The sequence below is a fragment of the Leopardus geoffroyi genome, chromosome D3, assembly GCF_018350155.1.
Source record: "Leopardus geoffroyi isolate Oge1 chromosome D3, O.geoffroyi_Oge1_pat1.0, whole genome shotgun sequence".
Lineage (NCBI taxonomy): Eukaryota > Metazoa > Chordata > Mammalia > Carnivora > Felidae > Leopardus > Leopardus geoffroyi.
Genome location: NC_059339.1, coordinates 51,536,177 through 51,554,008, shown reverse-complemented (window position 1 = coordinate 51,554,008; position 17,832 = coordinate 51,536,177). Strand labels below are relative to the sequence as shown.

At 34.1% G+C, this 17,832-nt stretch overlaps 1 long non-coding RNA gene across 1 annotated transcript; it reads right to left on the bottom strand.

The window, feature by feature from the left end:
* Positions 1 to 7,863: 7,863 nt before the first annotated feature.
* On the bottom strand, positions 7,864 to 17,801 carry LOC123588351. The gene is made up of 3 exons (XR_006707816.1): positions 17,777 to 17,801; positions 17,068 to 17,120; positions 7,864 to 8,059 (listed from the first exon to the last, which is right to left on the bottom strand). It is a non-coding gene; the product is annotated as an uncharacterized LOC123588351 (long non-coding RNA).
* Positions 17,802 to 17,832: the final 31 nt, after the last annotated feature.

Here is a 17,832-nt window from a genome sequence, read left to right as displayed (position 1 = left end):
TTAATTTTCATCAACATTTTTGAAGGATTTACTGGATTACCTTCGTGTTTCCAGGGCTGTTGAAATTGAAGCCATGTGGATTGTTGAGGTTTTTTTGTTTGCTTTTTGTTTGTTTGTTGTTTTGTTTTGTTTTTGCTTTTGTTTTTGTTTCTCTCCAGACGTTTATAGGACCTTTTCTTCTGCTTAGTGTTTTGAAATATTTCCATTGTTGTATTTTGTTGTGGGATTTTTCACCCATTTTGTTGGACATGGGATAAGACACATTCAGTTCTTATTTTTATAATTATGCCATTTTTTGCCCCTTCTCTATTTTCATCATTTGTTTGATCTCTTATTTGGATTTTCTCCAAAGCACACAAGGCCTATAACATTCTAAATATTTATTTTCCTATTTATTTTCAATATTTTGTTCTTTTACTTTTATTTATGTAACAGCTTTATTTTCCAAATGCTTTTTCAATTCTATCATATTTGTATCTGCTAGAGCATACACACACACATACACACACACACATAAATATATATGTATCTGTAATATGCGTATGGGTATGTGTGTATATATATATATCCATATATATATATATATATATATATATATATCCCTCCATATATATATATATATATATATCCATCCATATACATATATAGCATCTATATCTTTTAACATGGATGCAACATTTTTCTTTCAAATTTATTTTCTCAGCATAATTTCTGCTTTCTTCAAATTGTGTGGTTCCTTTCTGTTTGCTTTGATTTTTATCTTCTATATTATTGTCTCTCTTCAGGTATATTGGTTGTATCATCATGACTGAGAAATTGAAAATATGACTTGAATCTCTGAGCATGTTAGTGTACTTTATTCACTCTTAGATATTCTAGGTGCACCATTTTAGGAAGACCTTTTTATCAGTGTCTGGAATTTCAACTGGGACTAATCAGATTATCCAGCATGTACTATTCTAGTTTCTTTGACTTTAGGATGCAGATTTGACAGCCAGGGTTCTGGTAGCACTTAGATGAAAAAGACTTAGAGCCTTCACATTCTGTATTCAAAATTTACAGTCACCAATCCCTATTTTTATGTTAGTACTCATGATCTAAGCAATGCTGGTGCACCCCACCCAAAGATTCTCATACCCTCTTTAGAGAACCTCTAGATTTTGCCAGCAGGAGGAACTAGCCCTCTCCTAGGATAGTTATACTGAGTAGAGAGAGAATATATGGAGATTTGATTCCTTCTTAAATATTCTTTTTTATTTTCTAGTGATACTGGTTCATTAGTCTAGTGGATTTATGCTTCTTAAACACATGCCTTTTGACTGCAGCTTTAATAGGAGAGAGAGAAAAGTTAGATGTGTATGTTCAATCGACCATTGTAAATGGGAACAACTTGCCTTTTTGGGGGGGGGGATGTAGTGACTGGTATGTTGGTAAACTATGTATACAGATTGTTTGGTGAATTGTAATCCTTTTTACACTCTGATGCACAACCAAACATGGATAGGAAAATTCCTATTCCTTTCCTATTCCTATTCCCATACAGTTTTGTTGAATCAGTTATCAGTGTGCACACTGGCTTTTCCATCTCCATGGCATATGACTGGATATCTTTGAATGCCAAATGGGATACTTTGTGAAGCCCATTCTGTGGATGATTGTGCATAGTGCTGGTATACTCTCTATTCACCACCTTGTTAATGGCAGGCAGCCTTTTTTCTTGTCACCCATCTTTATGGGAGCCATATAAACCCAGGCAACAAGGATATTCAAAACAGAATGGTACAAGCCACTACCTAGCTGGCCTCACCTTGCTGCCCCCTGGATGCCTGTGGGTGTGGAGAGTCTGGTTGAGAAAATGCAGCCTGGGTCTGGGCAATCCAGCACGATCACCTAAGGCCTGAGCATCCACACTCCTGCATTTATTTTTAATAACAGATTTACAATAGCCCCATGCCCAATCTGCACTCCCAGGAATTCATCAGGCCCTTTTTTTCTAACTTAATTAATTGAACTTAGTTGAACATTAATTCAACTTAGTTGAACTTAATTCAGCTTAGTTGAACTTAATTCAACTTAGTTGAACATCAGGCCCTTTTTTTCCAACTTAATTCCTACCCTGAAAGAAAAGGAGACCCCAATTGCTGGAATCCTCCAACACCAATTTTTTTTTCCTATGATGGAAGAAAATATACTTGCTCCTTTATTAATATTAGGATCCTTCCTCTCATAAAAATTAGGATAACAGTTAAATTGGGAGAGCTAATGGCCTATCTTTCCTTCTCTCTCCCTTCACAGAGCTTATGTCTTCTCTCTACAACTGTTAACAGAGGGAAAATGTTACACATTTTCATGAGCAAAATTGTCAGTTGGCATATACTTTAGAGTCAGTTCTGAATATATGAACCTGTCAAACTTCTATCTTATTGACTTTGCATGTCTTAATATTATGTGGCTTATTTACATATTTGTACATAATTCCTTGGCTTAAATGTTGTTTTACATTTTTGAAATATGGTTGAATAAAATCTAGGGGAAAATGTCATAAGGTTTGTAAGCAGATTTCTTCTCTGCAGCATTAGAATTGAACTGTTTTTTGCTTGTTTGCTTGGGGTTTTTTGGGCAATTCCACTAAGTTTGTATAACTTAATGTCACATAGCTTATACATGGAATTGCCAAGATTCAAAAAGGAAATGCTGAAATTATTGTTATAATTTTATTTTGATTTGACAGATGTTATGTGCATATGGATTGTGTAAATATTTTATTCATTTCAGGAATAAATTATGTTTATAATATTCTTGACTTTTCTCTAACCATCATAAATATTCTGCATAAATATATGTTGTGCTATATAAAATAATTATGTGATAGTTATATTTACTTACAAAGACTAGTGACTAAACCAAAAAGATGAAAAGTATAAAGTCAATTAGCCAATCTTTCTAATAGTGAAATGATTCTGTCATTCTTTATCTATTTTGATAGGTTGATAGACATACTTGAATGAGATCATTATTTGTAGTAGTAACAAAAATTGAAAAATGTCTGTGAAAATAGACCTGCTTTGTAAGCTTATAAACAAAAAATCTTGTGGCACTTCTCATATATGTTTCACCATTCAGGTACTCAAATGCTCTTTTTATGCTCATTCTTGTGTCCTGAGCAGTACCTTGTTGGTACTTTTCTTTTTATTAGGAATTTTTCTTATACCAAAAAATTTATCTCTAAATTATTTGAATATTCTAATTATCATTATTTGATATATTTTCATGTAATAATATTGCTATTCTATTAGATCAGCTATATAGTATATTGTATATCATATATGTGACATAGTACTCATACACATATTATATAAATTACATATATATTACATGTAACTCTCTCACCAGAATTATGTATCATTGAATTATAATGAGTTCAAAATTTATGATTATTCCTCTTCTCAAATGTCATGGTTTGATGTTCACGTGTGAACTCCTTATTTAATCTGAGGGTTCCATAGTTTGAGCCATCTCATGTCCCGAGTTTGCATTATCCAACAAAGATTCTTTTTGTTCTCTCTACCAATGAAATCAATATATTTTATTTTGGAAATTTTTGAAAAGGCAGGTATGTGCCTAGAAACCAGTATCAGAGAGCTTGAAACAAAATAAAGCTCAAAGCTGAATGAAGGAATGATGAATAAATCTCTTATCATTACTGATATTTTCATGTTTGAGTCTTTAACACCAATCTGCTGATGTAATATTAGTTCAATTGAAACCTTTCTCCTCTGACATATCCTATTTTTAGTGTCCCTGAGAAACTTGGAAAGAATAAGGGGAACTTGTGAATTTCGAATTGGGGGATAAAGCAAAAACTAAGAAGTTTCTAAAAAATGAATAGTTATAAAAATATAGACTATATTATTGGTTTGTAAATTAAATTTAATAAATCTATATTTATAACTTCTAATTAGCTTATATAAAACATATAAATGATTCAACATGTTTTTCTAATCACAGTCTCAAAAGTATTATGTTTTATCACTTATTGTATTATCTTACCATCATTTAAACTTGAAAATAATTTTATTATATGCATACTTGCATTCAAAGATACCAGTTAAGTTCTGTACTGTCATTGGAAGGCATCTAAAATTGTTATGTGTACATTTATCATTTAAAACTTATGAAACATTAAGAAAAATTTTTACAAAAAGGGGGCAACTGGGTGGTTCAGTCAGTTAAGCGTCAGACTTCAGCTCAGGTCATGATCTCGCTGTTTGTGAGTTCGGGCCCCGTGTTGGGGTCTGTGCTGACAGCACAGACGCAGCTGGAGCCTGCTTCAGATTCTGTCTCCCTCTCTCTCTGCCCCTCTCTTACTCATGCTGTGTCTCACTCAAAGTAAATAAACATTTTTTTAAAAGTTAAAAAAACATGTATATAATGCAGTCAGATTCATGCTTTATGACTCCAGCCTCAGTATACATTTTTCACATTCCAAGACTTACTTTTTTCTATTTAGTTTCTTTAAAGTCCTTCAGTGAAGTCGGTATGTTTGCTTGTATTTATTATGTTATACTGGCTTTTTTTAATAGATATGGGAGACTCATTGCTTGGGTTTTACACTATATTCAGTCAGTACATGTTTTCCAATTAAAAGCAAGACATGGCAATGCTTTCATTGTTTTATAAACGTGAATTATGGCTGATTTCATTATAAATTCATGTCTATATACACAAATATAAGTTTTTTAAGGAAGATTGTTTGGTTAGCCTGGGGCTGCCCATATTTATTACCTGGTGTCCAGTCTGATTTTGTATTAGCTTTAGATTTTTATTTTAAATAAAATATTGTTACTTTCATTGCAATAAATAAGGCAAAATAAGATTGGTAGACTGCTACTTTGTATAAAGTTTACGCATATACATAGGCTTATACATGTGCATATAACTTTTTGTAAGTTAAAATGATTGCTATAAGTATTTTATTTGGGTTACTATAATATTCCCATTTCTGACGTAGTCTTGTTAATAGTATGTGAGTTATATATGTAATCAATAGAGTTCTCTCTATCATCCTTGGTTAAGAGAGAGAATACCAGTGAAAAACGATTTCTCTCTTTATACAGTCTTTCTCATCCTCAGTGGGACTGATATCTCCTATTCAAGTACAGTGTACATGTGGTTTCTGATACTCAGACGGAAACAGCTAGGAATAACTTATTCTTTCCAGGTTTTAATGGTGGTGGGAGAAATATCCAATGCTGCTACATCTGCAGACCACTTTTCTTGCCATGACTTGGAAGATACACACATAGAGTCTCAAAGCCACCAATCACCAAGGTCTGGAGGAAATTATAGGTTATATGTACATAAAATATTTGTAGAAAATAGAAACTGACAAATCATTTATATGAATATATAGAGAGTAATCTCAACATTCACTAGAGCTTTAGAGCTTTTCCCCCCATATATTTCATGAAGTATTTCTATAATTATGTATTCCTTTACTTGTTAGCAGTGTTTTCTTTTTTATTTAGAATATGCCATTTTAATTAATAGCAATGAGCCTCAAGACAAGAGTAATATACAATGAAATATATTTTAAAAACCATGTCTGTAATAATTCTAGCATCTCTGCTACCTGAGTAAGATATTTTGGTTGTGTCTCTCTTGAGGCATCACATTGTATTTGTTATTTTTATTAAATGTTGAACATTACAGTAAAAGAACACTGACTACTGAGGTAAATTACATTTATGTACAGATAAATTCCTCTTCCTCTTCTTCTTCTTCCTCCCCTTCTCCTCCTCCTCCCCCTACCTCTCCTCCTTCTCCTTCTTCTTTTTCTGTCAGGTCATTAGTGTGTTGAGTCAGGGTAATCAGTAATTAGTCTGAGTCTGGGTTTTGGTTTGTTCTTTTTTTTTTTCCCCCTTTATGTTATATTTTGTTCATCACAGCCTTCATAATCTTTGCAGACAGGGTCATAGACTTTTATTTTTAGAGCAGAGAGTGGAATTTTAGTGCCTGGTGGTTTTTTCTCAGGTCTCCTGCCCTATCCTGAGGCTTTATCAGGGTCCATGTGCCTCTCTTCAGTATTGAACCTCTAATCTCCCTTGCCTGTCCACTATGATATATATTACCAATGACTTGTTTAGTGGGGAGTATCTGTAGAGTTTCTTTGAGTTCTTCCTTTCTGGCTTTACAAGGCACTATAGCAAGCCCAGTGACTTGCAGCTCAGTGGATCTGTGAACTCCCCTGCCACTCCTCCAGTGGTAGGCAGCTTATTGCCTCATTCTTAGTGTAAGGGCTAAGGTGGAACATTTTTTTCCAGGTCTTCTACTCCTGCCTTAGATCCCCCAGGACCAGAGACACAGCAGGAGGATGTTTTGATACATTTTCCCACCTGCCACTGAATGTTTCATATGCAAAATGCAAATAGTAGAGGCCTGTGTAGAAAATTGGCAGGTGTCCCTTGTAATTTCAAAGCTCTTTGGGGTTCTAAACCACCTCTTAGTGTTACTCTACCAAAGATGAAACAGCATGGGTTTCATTTCTCCAAGGAGAAGTTCATCTTCTTTAAACTTTAGCTCACTAAATTACTTTGCAATCTTATCTTATGGGGCTTAAAATAACCATTATTTTATAGATTAGCAAATTTTTATTGTTAGTTGAAAACATTTAAACGATGGCAGGTTTACACTGTTGTCATAAGATATATTTAGTTCAATTCTTCAAAGTAAATTAAAGTTTTGGAATTTTATTCTATAGAAACCAAAGCAACTGCCATTTGGGGGCATTATATTAAAAACTTCTACCAAAGGCACCTGGTTGACTCAGTTAAGCATCTGACTCTTGACTTCAGCTTATGTCGTGATCTCCAGGTTCATCTTCATGAGTTCGAACTGCCTGCTTAGGATTCTCTCTCTTCTCTCTCTCTCTCTCTGCTCCTCCTGTGTTCATGCTGTCTCTTTCTCTCAAAATAAATAAATAAACTTAAAAAAATTCTATCCCAAAACATTTTTTTCTAAACTCTATAAAAACACATGTCTTATTTAGAAAGAATTTTATTTTTGAATAGAGTTTCAATCAGAATGGTTTTAAAGGTCCACAAATAAAATGAAACTGGTATTTTAGCCAACAATAATTAATAATAACAGTAATCTTAATTATTTTAATGCCATATTTCACCATTAAAAGTCTCTTGGTTTGCACAAAAAAAGAAAGTAGGGGACTTTGAGTAGAATGTGACTAAGTTAGTTTTCTTTTTTGGTCTGCTGCTACTTCTTATAATGGAATTCATATGACCCTCATCTAATGCCCTCATAGTCTAATCTGAATAAAAGTGAAAAATCTATCTCACTATTTAGGCAGCCAGCCTTAAGTTAGCTAAGATTACTTTTGAGGAATCAGTTTTGTTCTTCCTTTCTGGTAGAAGCATTTCTGTTTTATCGATGAAATTGTGTCTGCCTCCAGTGTCCATAAAGCCCATACTTACTTCCAGAGCACTCATCTCCCTTCTTCCTCAAAAACACCAAATTTCCCTGACATTTGTAACATCATAATTATGCTACTACCTTTCCTTGTAGCTGTCTTTAGATTCTTTCCCCTCATTTATTAATGCTTCTACCACCTGCATTACTTCTTTTATTCTTTGTCTTATCATAATTCATGTATATATCACTACATACGCATATGTGCCTAACACTTTTCCTTTTTTCAGATTGTCTGCCTCCTCACCTGCAACAATCTATTCCAATAGTCATTTTTCCTTCGATCATAATCTCGACAGTACTTGTGCCACTCCAGTATTTCATTGCTACAGTTATTCTCATTTCTCACCATATCATACCCTTCTAGATTATATACATTTCTCACTATATCATACCCTTCTAGATTATATACATTCACACTGCCAATTCTTTTATCTGATCAATACCTATTTGAAACCCTACTGTTTTCTTCACTATCAATTGTTGCATTAATATCTTCAGTTTTCATCTTATCTAGTTGTATTACATTTTCCAACATTTACATGGCCCTCTTCCATGAAAACTTCAAATCATTTACCTGGGAATGCAAGTAAACAAACAAACTCAGACTGTATAAAACTATTCACCCATTCAGCATCTATATCTCAATAGCTAAATGATGGTGGAGAATAATGAGAAAATATAGTTATAGGGTTCTACTAAAGTCAAATAGTCAAAATTGCCTGATTATTCAATGGTACTAACATAGTATATTTTACTTCCTACTTATAATAAACAGTAATAAAATTCATTCACAATGTTGTGCTTACTTTGCTCTGCGCCATGCTTTGACATACATAATTTCCATAACTAACCCATGACATATATAATGTTTTTAGAACCATTTTACAGCTGATGAACTAAGTCATGTTGGCAGTACAGGAAGTGACTTAGTTTCAGTCTATGCTCTGAATTGTTATGCTATACTACCTCTATGGCATGTCCTTTCATTTCTTTCATTTCTTTACTTCTTTCATTTCTTTCATTTTCTTTTTCCTTCTTCCTTCCTTCCTTCCTTCCTTTGTCTTTCTTTCTTTTTCTTTCTTTCTTTCTTTCTTTCTTTCTTTCTTTCTTTCTTTCTTTCTTTCTCCCTCTCTCTCTCTTTCTTTTCTCTCTCTCTCTTTCTCTCTCTCTCTCCCTCCCTATCTCTCTCTCTCTCTCTCTCTTCCTAATATGAATGGTGTTTATCTGCTTCCTTCAAAACTGAGCTTTTCCATTTGTGACCAGATTTGACTCTGGAAATCTCAAGGACTGTGTCACTGATGTGGCCTTTTTCTTTCTTTGTTTCTTTCTTTCTATTTAATTTTTTTAACATTTATTTATTTTTGAAAGACAGAGAGACAGAGCACTGGTGGGGGAGGGGCAAGGAGAGAGAGGGAGACACAGAATCTGAAGCAGGTTCCAGGCTCTGAGCTGTCAGCACAGAGCCAGATGCGGGGCTCGAATCGAACTGTGAGATCATGACCTGAGCCAAAGTCAGACACTTAACTGACAGCCACCCAGGCACCCTTGTGATGTCCTTCTCTTTTATCTATTGCTCCCTTTCTGCTACATCATTCCTATTCACATAAAAATGAGCTCTAGATTCTCCTAATTTAAAAAATAAACAAATAAATGAATCTCATCTCTCTCACCTCTACTCCTATTTCTTATGCAGAACCCAATATTACTTTAGAAATTACCTTTACTCTTTACCCTACTCCTTATCCTGCCCCTTTAGAACTCTCTTCTCTGCTGTGGTACTCAGAATACTGGCCTCCCAATGACGTCTATATCCTAATTCCTGAAACCTGTGAATATGTTATGTTATGGCAAGTGGAAATTAAAATTACAGATGAAATTAAGGTAGCCAATCACCTGACCTTAAAGAGATTATCCTGTTTTTTCTAAAAAAGCCCAGTGTCATCACAGGGTCATTAGAAATGGAAAAGGGTGACAGAGTCAGAGGGAAGTGTGAACTATGGAGGAAGCACCAGTGAGATGTAATATTACTGGCTTTGAAAGTGGAGAAAAGGGACCAGGAGCCAAGGAATGTGAGCAGCCTCTGAAAGGTGACAAGGGCATTGGAATGAATTTTCTTCTAGAGCCTCCAGAAAGAATACAGCAGTGCTGACCCCTTGATTAGTTTAGTGAGACGTATGTCAGACTTTTATACTAGAGAACTGTAAGAAAATGAAATTGGTTGGGGCGCCTGGGTGGCGCAGTCGGTTAAGCGTCCGACTTCGGCCAGGTCACGATCTCGCGGTCCGTGAGTTCGAGCCCCGCGTCGGGCTCTGGGCTAATGGCTCGGAGCCTGGAGCCTGTTTCCGATTCTGTGTCTCCCTCTCTCTCTGCCCCTCCCCCGTTCATGCTCTGTCTCTCTCTGTCCCCAAAATAAATAAACGTTGAAAAAAAAATTAAAAAAAAAAAAAAAAGAAAATGAAATTGGTTTAATTTGATCTACTAAATTTGTGATAATTCATTGAAGACAATAGAAAACAAATATAGCTTCTTACATGGGTTCACCTTCTAGCTGAGGAGTTTCTCTGATACCCCTGTGTTCTGCATAAGTGCTTTTGTTCATAATTTCATGAAAACATCCATTTATTAAATACATATTTAAGAGGCACCTGGGCAGCTCAGTTAAGCAGCTAACTCTTGATTTCTCTCAGGTCATGATCTCACAGGTTTTGAGTTCAAGCCCTGAATAGGGCTCTGTGCTGACAGCTTGGAACCTGCTTCAGATCATCTGTCTCCCTCTCTATCTGCCCCTCCCCAGCTCGTACTCTCTCTCTCTCTCTCTGTCTGTCAAAAATAAATAAACATTAAGAATAATAAATAAATAATATATATACCTACATACATATTTAGTAGGAGTTATCTAGTATCATGAGTATGCCTATTTATCAGTACTATCCCTTCTAAGCCTACATACCAGATGTAGTTAGCTAGTTCAGATTTATTCATAATTTGAATATGACATTTTTTATTTATTATTAACAGATTTGCTTCCAGAACCTGTTTCAACATAATTATCTATGAATTTTAACTGGCAAGTAATATTTTATGCACTCCTAGACAATTTTTCAACATTTAGGTTCTTTTCAACTTTTTATTTTCTAATATACATTTGTTCTGCCAATTAAACTTAAATCTTCTAACTAGAATTAAATAGTCTGTGGAACTGTGCCAGTACCCTAGCATTTTGTTTAGTGCCTCATTAAGGCTTATAGAAAAAGAGAAGAAATGTTGGACAAATAACAGCACCACAACCTTGAGGAAGAGCGAATACATAGTTTGACATTTCTATAAAGTTTTGACTATGAGATTGGACTTGAAATCATTTTTAATATGTTAATAAGCACTTTCATCTACCAACAGTAGTGAGGTTAAAGTGTGTGTGTGTGTGTGTGTGTGTGTGTGTGTGTGTGTGTAAGTTCTGGGAAATAGACTTTTATTTAGAAGTGATTTAAGAAAATGGAAACTATTCATAAGCTGAACATTTTTCTGACATCATTTTTTGGAATTTTGAAACACATACAGAAATGAAAAGTCAGGCTGAGGCCAGATACAGCAATGAGGAGCTATAATGAATAGTAATGAGTGGAGTGGACCTTAAACAGAGTTCTCAAATATAGTATTTTTTTAACTTTATCTGTTTCTGACAGCTTTTCTTGAACTTTATAATTATTTTTCCTCATAATCTCTGAACTCGGTTCTTTACTAAGAAATATGTTATCTATCTACATCTGTATCATCTCTATCTTACCTATAACTATATAAAAATAAATGTTTTTACATTGAAATCCAGAGGAAACATAACATTTTATGAGAGAAAGGTTTTACTGTTCACAAGCTCTTTTAAACTCTGCAAAAAAACAAAACAAAACATTTAGTTACTTAGAATATTCTTAGTGGGGATGGTGTCATGCAATTGTGATTTACCTCGTTCCTTTATGTTCATTTGAAACCTGCCATGTTGCAGTTCTGTCAAGTACAGGGCTCAGCAAAAAGTGACTCAAGGAAGTCCACTGCGTATTTTTGTTTTAAATAAAGTTTTATTGGAAAAAATGGTCACACTCATTTGTTTGTATATTATCCCTGGCTGCTTTCATATTACAATTGCAGAGGTAAGCAGTTGTGACAGGCTCCATTACCCACATTTATTATGGGTTCAAATTCAGGAATTATTTATACACCATGCATTTATTTTAGGTGATCTTCATTTTCTAAAGTCTAACACAGTGCCTTGGATTTGATAAGTAGTCAATAAATATTTGTTGAATACATAATAATTCTAAACCTCATCAGTAAAATGTAAGAACTACTAACTGGTTATTAAGATTCATGTGGAAATAAAAATCTGTGCAAACAATGTAGAATGTATAGTAAGGAGTATAGTAAGGCATAGTAAGTTTTTAATAAACATTGATTTCCCCTAATATACCATCTCTTTTGAATTTTGATGTAGGGATGGCTCTTATCCAAAAAGCAACAGTAATACTAAGAGCCTGAAGTTTTTAGGTGCCTTAAGATCCCTACTCAGAAGTAACATACTGTCATTTTATTCTTATCTCAAATTCTAATTTGTGAATGATAAAGGACCTAAGAACTGAGCAATTTATGAGGAGCGTTGTTCTGTCTTTGAATGCTTAAACTTTCTCCCTTTAATATATCATGGCAAATTCTGTCACTTTGGATATTGTGAGCCAACCATTTAACAAGAGAATCAAAATCTTTGACCTGCATCTCATCAAATGGAAACTGAGCATGATGTAATTAAAGATAAGCAGCAACAAGACAAAGAAAAACAATTATTTCTTAAAACTAAAATGTCTTTGTAGGGTAGATGGAGCCAACCATTTGTTCTGGATGGTTGTTTTTTATTTGTCCGTCTCTCCTTTCTTCTCTCTCTCCTCTCTGTCTCTCTTTTTCTCCCCACTTCTCTCTCTCTTTGTGTGTAAAGTGAGAATATTGGAATGCATAATATGCTAACATTTCTCAGGAAGATCAAGAGGGTGCTATATAAGCAGAACATTGTGTACTCCTCTGGGGTAAACTATCTGAGGTAGACAGGAGCAGAAATTGCTGGAAAAATTATTTTAAATAAAGTTTAAGAGTATCTAGATTACCAAGACAGAAAAAAGAAAATTAGTCATTCTAAAAGTAAGTACTAAAGTAAGAAATCAGAGGTAAAGTCAAGGTTTGCATGAAACCGATTCTATTTGAGTGATTACTGACAACAGAACTGATGTGTCTGCAGCTGGCTTTACCAAACTTTGAATATACATGTAATGAGCTGGTTTAATGGTTGTGATTGGTCTTCTTCTTCCTGCCAAGGTAGTAACAGGGACTAGATTTATCCATCCCTACACACTTAAAATACACACATATCTGCACTCACACACACAATATTTGAAACAATGTTTTTCAAGACACTGGGCATCAGGCAATGAGGGGCAATCAATAATTCCTGAGAAATAAGGTCAGCCTTATGAGTGCTCCAGTTTACTGCCTTGAGAGTGTTTCCAGGCTATCACATCGTAATAGGGAATTCCTCTAGATCCAGGCAGATGCCTGAGTTCATAAAACAGAACTGAAAATCTGGGGCAACAAAGCCAGCTTAAGTTTGTAGGATAGAAAACTAAAAAAGAGAGCTGCATAGAGAACTACAAATCTAACAGGGTCTCCTTGAATATTCATCTGAGTATTTTCAATCCCATGCACATGAGGAAATTACCTAAAGCTGGGTAATACATATCTGTGATGTGTCTGTTCCAAGCCTGTCCTCAGTCTGGAAAGTATCAATATTAACAGGGTGTTGGGTAGAGTACTCAGAAGGGCCTTCCCTCAGTAGTGGGGAATAATAAACCCTGTATTAAATGCTCTTCTGGTCCTACCTAACAGATCTTAATCACAGAGATACAAATGGATCAAATTGTTTCTAAGTAATTTAGCTGCATCCCAGAATAAATCTCATGAATATTTATGAATATAAAAATATCCAGCACACAACAATGTGAAATTCACAATGTCTAGTACTTAGTCAAAAATCAGTAAGGATGATAAGAGGCAGAAGACTATGACCCATAAGAGAAGAAATAGCAACCAGCTAAAGCCAACCAAGAAGTGACATAGATGCTAGAATTAGCAGACAAGGCCTTTAAAAACACTTATCCAAACTGTGTTCCTGTTGTCCCGTTAGTTATACAGAAATATAGAAGCTTTAAAAATGATCCATTCAAATTTGTAGAGTTGAAAATTATAGTATCTAAAATGTAAAACACGCTCTCATGAGTTTGAGCCCTGTGTTGGGCTCTGTGCTGACATCGCAGAGCCTGGAGCATGTTTTGGATTCTGGGTCTCCCTCCCTCTCTGTCTCTCTCTCTCTCTCTCTCTCTCTCTGCCCCTCCTTTGCTTGCAATCTGTCTCTCTCTCTGTCTCAAAAATAAATAAACATTAAAATTTTTTAAATGTAAAACATGCTCAACAAGATAATTGCTAATGTTTCAGTATGAAAGAAAGATTAATGAATTTGAAGATAACAAACATGAAACACAGAAAAAAAAAAAAGAACCAATAATTTAAAAGTCATAAATGAACTTTGGGACAACCTTAAACAACCTAATGTATGTATAATTTGAGTCCCCAGAGAGAGAGAACAAAAGCATATTTAAGAAATAACGTCTGAAAACCTTTTGAATTTGGTAGAAACCAATGCAAAAAGTTCAATGAATTCCAACCACAAGGAAGATTAAGAAAAACACAAGTCCAAATGAATAATGAAGAAAAAAATGTTAAAAGTAGCAACAGGGAGAAAAATGTTAGGAAACTTCAGGATTCTAGTGTATTTCTTATCAGAAACAATACAACAAAGGAGACAGAAGTTCTGTCTGAAAGTTCTGGCAGAAAAATTCTGATGGATAAGAAAGATGTGAATTTAGAATTCTATACCCGGCTAGCATATATTTTAAATATATGGGACAAACCCCCCTTTTTTTTCAGATACACAAGCTTTGAAAGAATTCTTCACCAGGAGTCCCAGTCCCATGCTATAAGAAATGTTAAAAGGACTTCTTTAGACAGAATAAAAATGGCATAAGATAGGACTCTACAAAATGTAGATCCCAAAACTTAACTACATTGATAAATATATCATGTTTTTCTTGTTCTTTAAATCTCTTGAAAGATATTTGATTATTTAAACAAAAAACACAATGTAGTGCATGTTTAAAAGTAAAATGCATGACAAGAACAACATCACACCAAAATATGGATGAATCTCTTAATAGTTTTGCTGAGTGAAAGAAGCCTGACAAAATTATTTCATAAAGTATGATTATATTCATATAAAACTGTAGAACATGCAAATGAATAGTGACAAAAAAAATCAATGAGGAAAATGAGAGGTAGTGGGACAGGATTACAGTAGGGTATATTGAAGCTTTTGGAGGTAGTGGAAATGTTTATTATTTTTATCATGGTGATGGCTTCATAGGTGTATGCAGTTATTAAAACTTACTGAATTGAGGACTCTAAGTATATGGAATCGATTATATGTCAACTCATCAATAAACTGATTTAAGAAAAAAGAAAAAGAAAGGTTGAAGGTGGTAGATGATTTCTATGACCCCTTTTCCCTATGGTATATTTTTGTATGGAACTCTATCATCAAGAAGGAAAGTCTGTAATCAGCTTAAGTTGCTTGCTATGGAGTGTATGCTAATTATTGGTTGATATAAATTAAATGTTAGCCATTTGCCTGCAGAACAGTCTAGGGATCTGACCTCTCCTGATCTCATTGAGAGAAGTGAATTTTCCAGTGTATAAGTCAATTAAATCAAACCATTAAACATGGTTTACCCCTTATCTCTACTCCTTAGAGCAGCACTGCTACATGACAATCCAAACTGTACATATTATCTTTATAATGCACTGCTTTATTTGTATCCATGATCTATACCTTGTTGAACATCCTCAACCTAAACAATGTAGTCAAGTTATAGTAAATTGACTCTGTTCCTGGAAACTCTTAAGACTACTGCAACTGAATCAGCCTTTAGTCATGAAATTAGAGAGACATTAATTGGCAAGTCATCATTAGTCAATGAGCATCTTTTTCCACCTTGAAAGTTAACATACAAATGATGACAAAACTCTTATACTGAAGAACCTAAATTCAAGGTGGAGACAGATTTATAAATGAGTATATGTGGTAAAATTTCACAGGTGTGTTGGCAGTCCTGTATTTAGGGAACAATGGGAGACATAAGGAAACAGTGGTTACTATTTCTTGATATGTTCTTGATCTCAGAAAAAGCTTAAAGAATGGATGGGATTTGAACTTAGTCTTCAAGAATTACCTTATGTTTGCCAGGTAGAAAATAAAAAAAGTGGTCATTTTAGAAAGATAAATTAGTATATACAAGCAGAATAGCAACTGAATTATTTGCAAAGTGAATGGAGACAGCCAAAGATGAAGCTGTAAAAGTATTTAAGAGGCAGATTATAGGAGGGGACATTGTAGAGGGGTTTTAAATCAGACACTTAAGATTTTATTCAGCTTTTTGGTCCTAATTAATGGATTACTTGCTCTCACTAAATTGTTCTTGCCTTGTTATAATTATCCACAGTTTATTCAGAAATGTAACAGTTTTTCTATTATTCTTTGTATGGACAAATTAAGCCACTTAGAAAAGGTCTTCACATCTTAAATTCTGCTAAAACATTGCATTAGTACACAGCATCAATTTTTTTGCAAATTCCCTAAACTTACTTAATTATTAGTGTGGTTTAAGTCACATGAAACCAGTTGTAGTATAATCTGGGAAGACACCTCTCTGACAGTTCCCACTTTTGTCCTCTTTTGTCACAATATCAGTAAGGTCCTTCACATTTCAGGGGATCAGGGGTTATATGGATTTTAGCATTAACATATAATAATACCAAATTATAATTGACAAAAATATTAATATTAATCACTATGCATTGAGTCCTAGTTCTGTGATAAACGTAAGGTGAAGTGCTTCTGTATTCTTTCCTTTAATTCTTATGACTAACCAATGAGGTTGCCGTTTCACCAATGAGCAAACTGAAGCCTCAAATAGTTAAGGTCATGTAGATAGAGACTGGAGTGCAGCTCTGTCAGATTCTAAATAATGTAATAAAACATAAGGTTAATGAAATAACTGGTACCCTACTAAGCCAAAATAACTCATGTATTTTCAGGTTGTAATTTAGACCCTGCAAAGAATGTACCATGCTCAATTACTATCAACATTAAAATGGGAAAAGCAGTTTTATTGTTAAATATTCTATTACTCCTTTAAAATTCAATCTACACAGACATTTTAAAAACAAAGTATACAAAGAGCATAATTTGAATTCAAATGTTAAGTGCTTCTGATTCTAGGGGAAGCATCGGAAGTTGTTTGGAATTCTTGAATGAATATCTATAAATTGGACATTTACATAAAAGAGGTTTATTTTTGAAGACATATAATTTTGAATCTGCAGAGTGTATATGTGCGTATTTGTATATAATGAGTCAAATTGGAATGCTGTTACCTGTAAGAATAGGATCTGTCATCTTCAAGGCTCAAATGTAACCCGCATACAAACTATTTAATTGAAAAAGAAAATAGTAACAGTGTGTTGCTTCTTTTTTTATGCTTCACATGGAATAAAATGTCAGAGAGTAACAAAAGGCGTTAGCAATTCTGCTTCTAATGACTTTAATGACAGATGCAAGGCTGAAGCCCCATGCAGCATTATGAAAATTTATCCCACATGCGCTTTAATTATATGTGCTAACTTTACAGACAAACCAGATTGTTCTAGCTGTCACATAGAGGATCAAATACAAATGTGAATGCATATGGCACACTGTGTTGATTTTCCTAACAGTATTCAAACATACCACAAGTTTCCTACTTTCTTTAACATTAACGATGAACCTTAGACCAGGATAATGATGAACAGAAGACAAAATTAAATTATAATCCTTTCTCACTTAAAAAAAAAAGAAATCATAGATTTTTCTCTACGTGATATGACAATTAACATAATATATTTTAAAACACATCATTAACATGTTCATTTTCAACCAGAAAGCTACCAAGGAACTGGTGATACATGCAAAACTTTTTAATAAGAAATACTTAGTAGGTGTATTAAAAGCACCAGAACAAAGATTGACACAGTTGGATCTCCAAAGTATTCTTACTCTATGTGAAAAATGCAAGTTTGGTCTAAAATATCAAATTAAATGCTTTACCTTGAAATGCATGTCCTTTATTTCTAAAAAAAAACACTTTTAATTATCACTTCCAT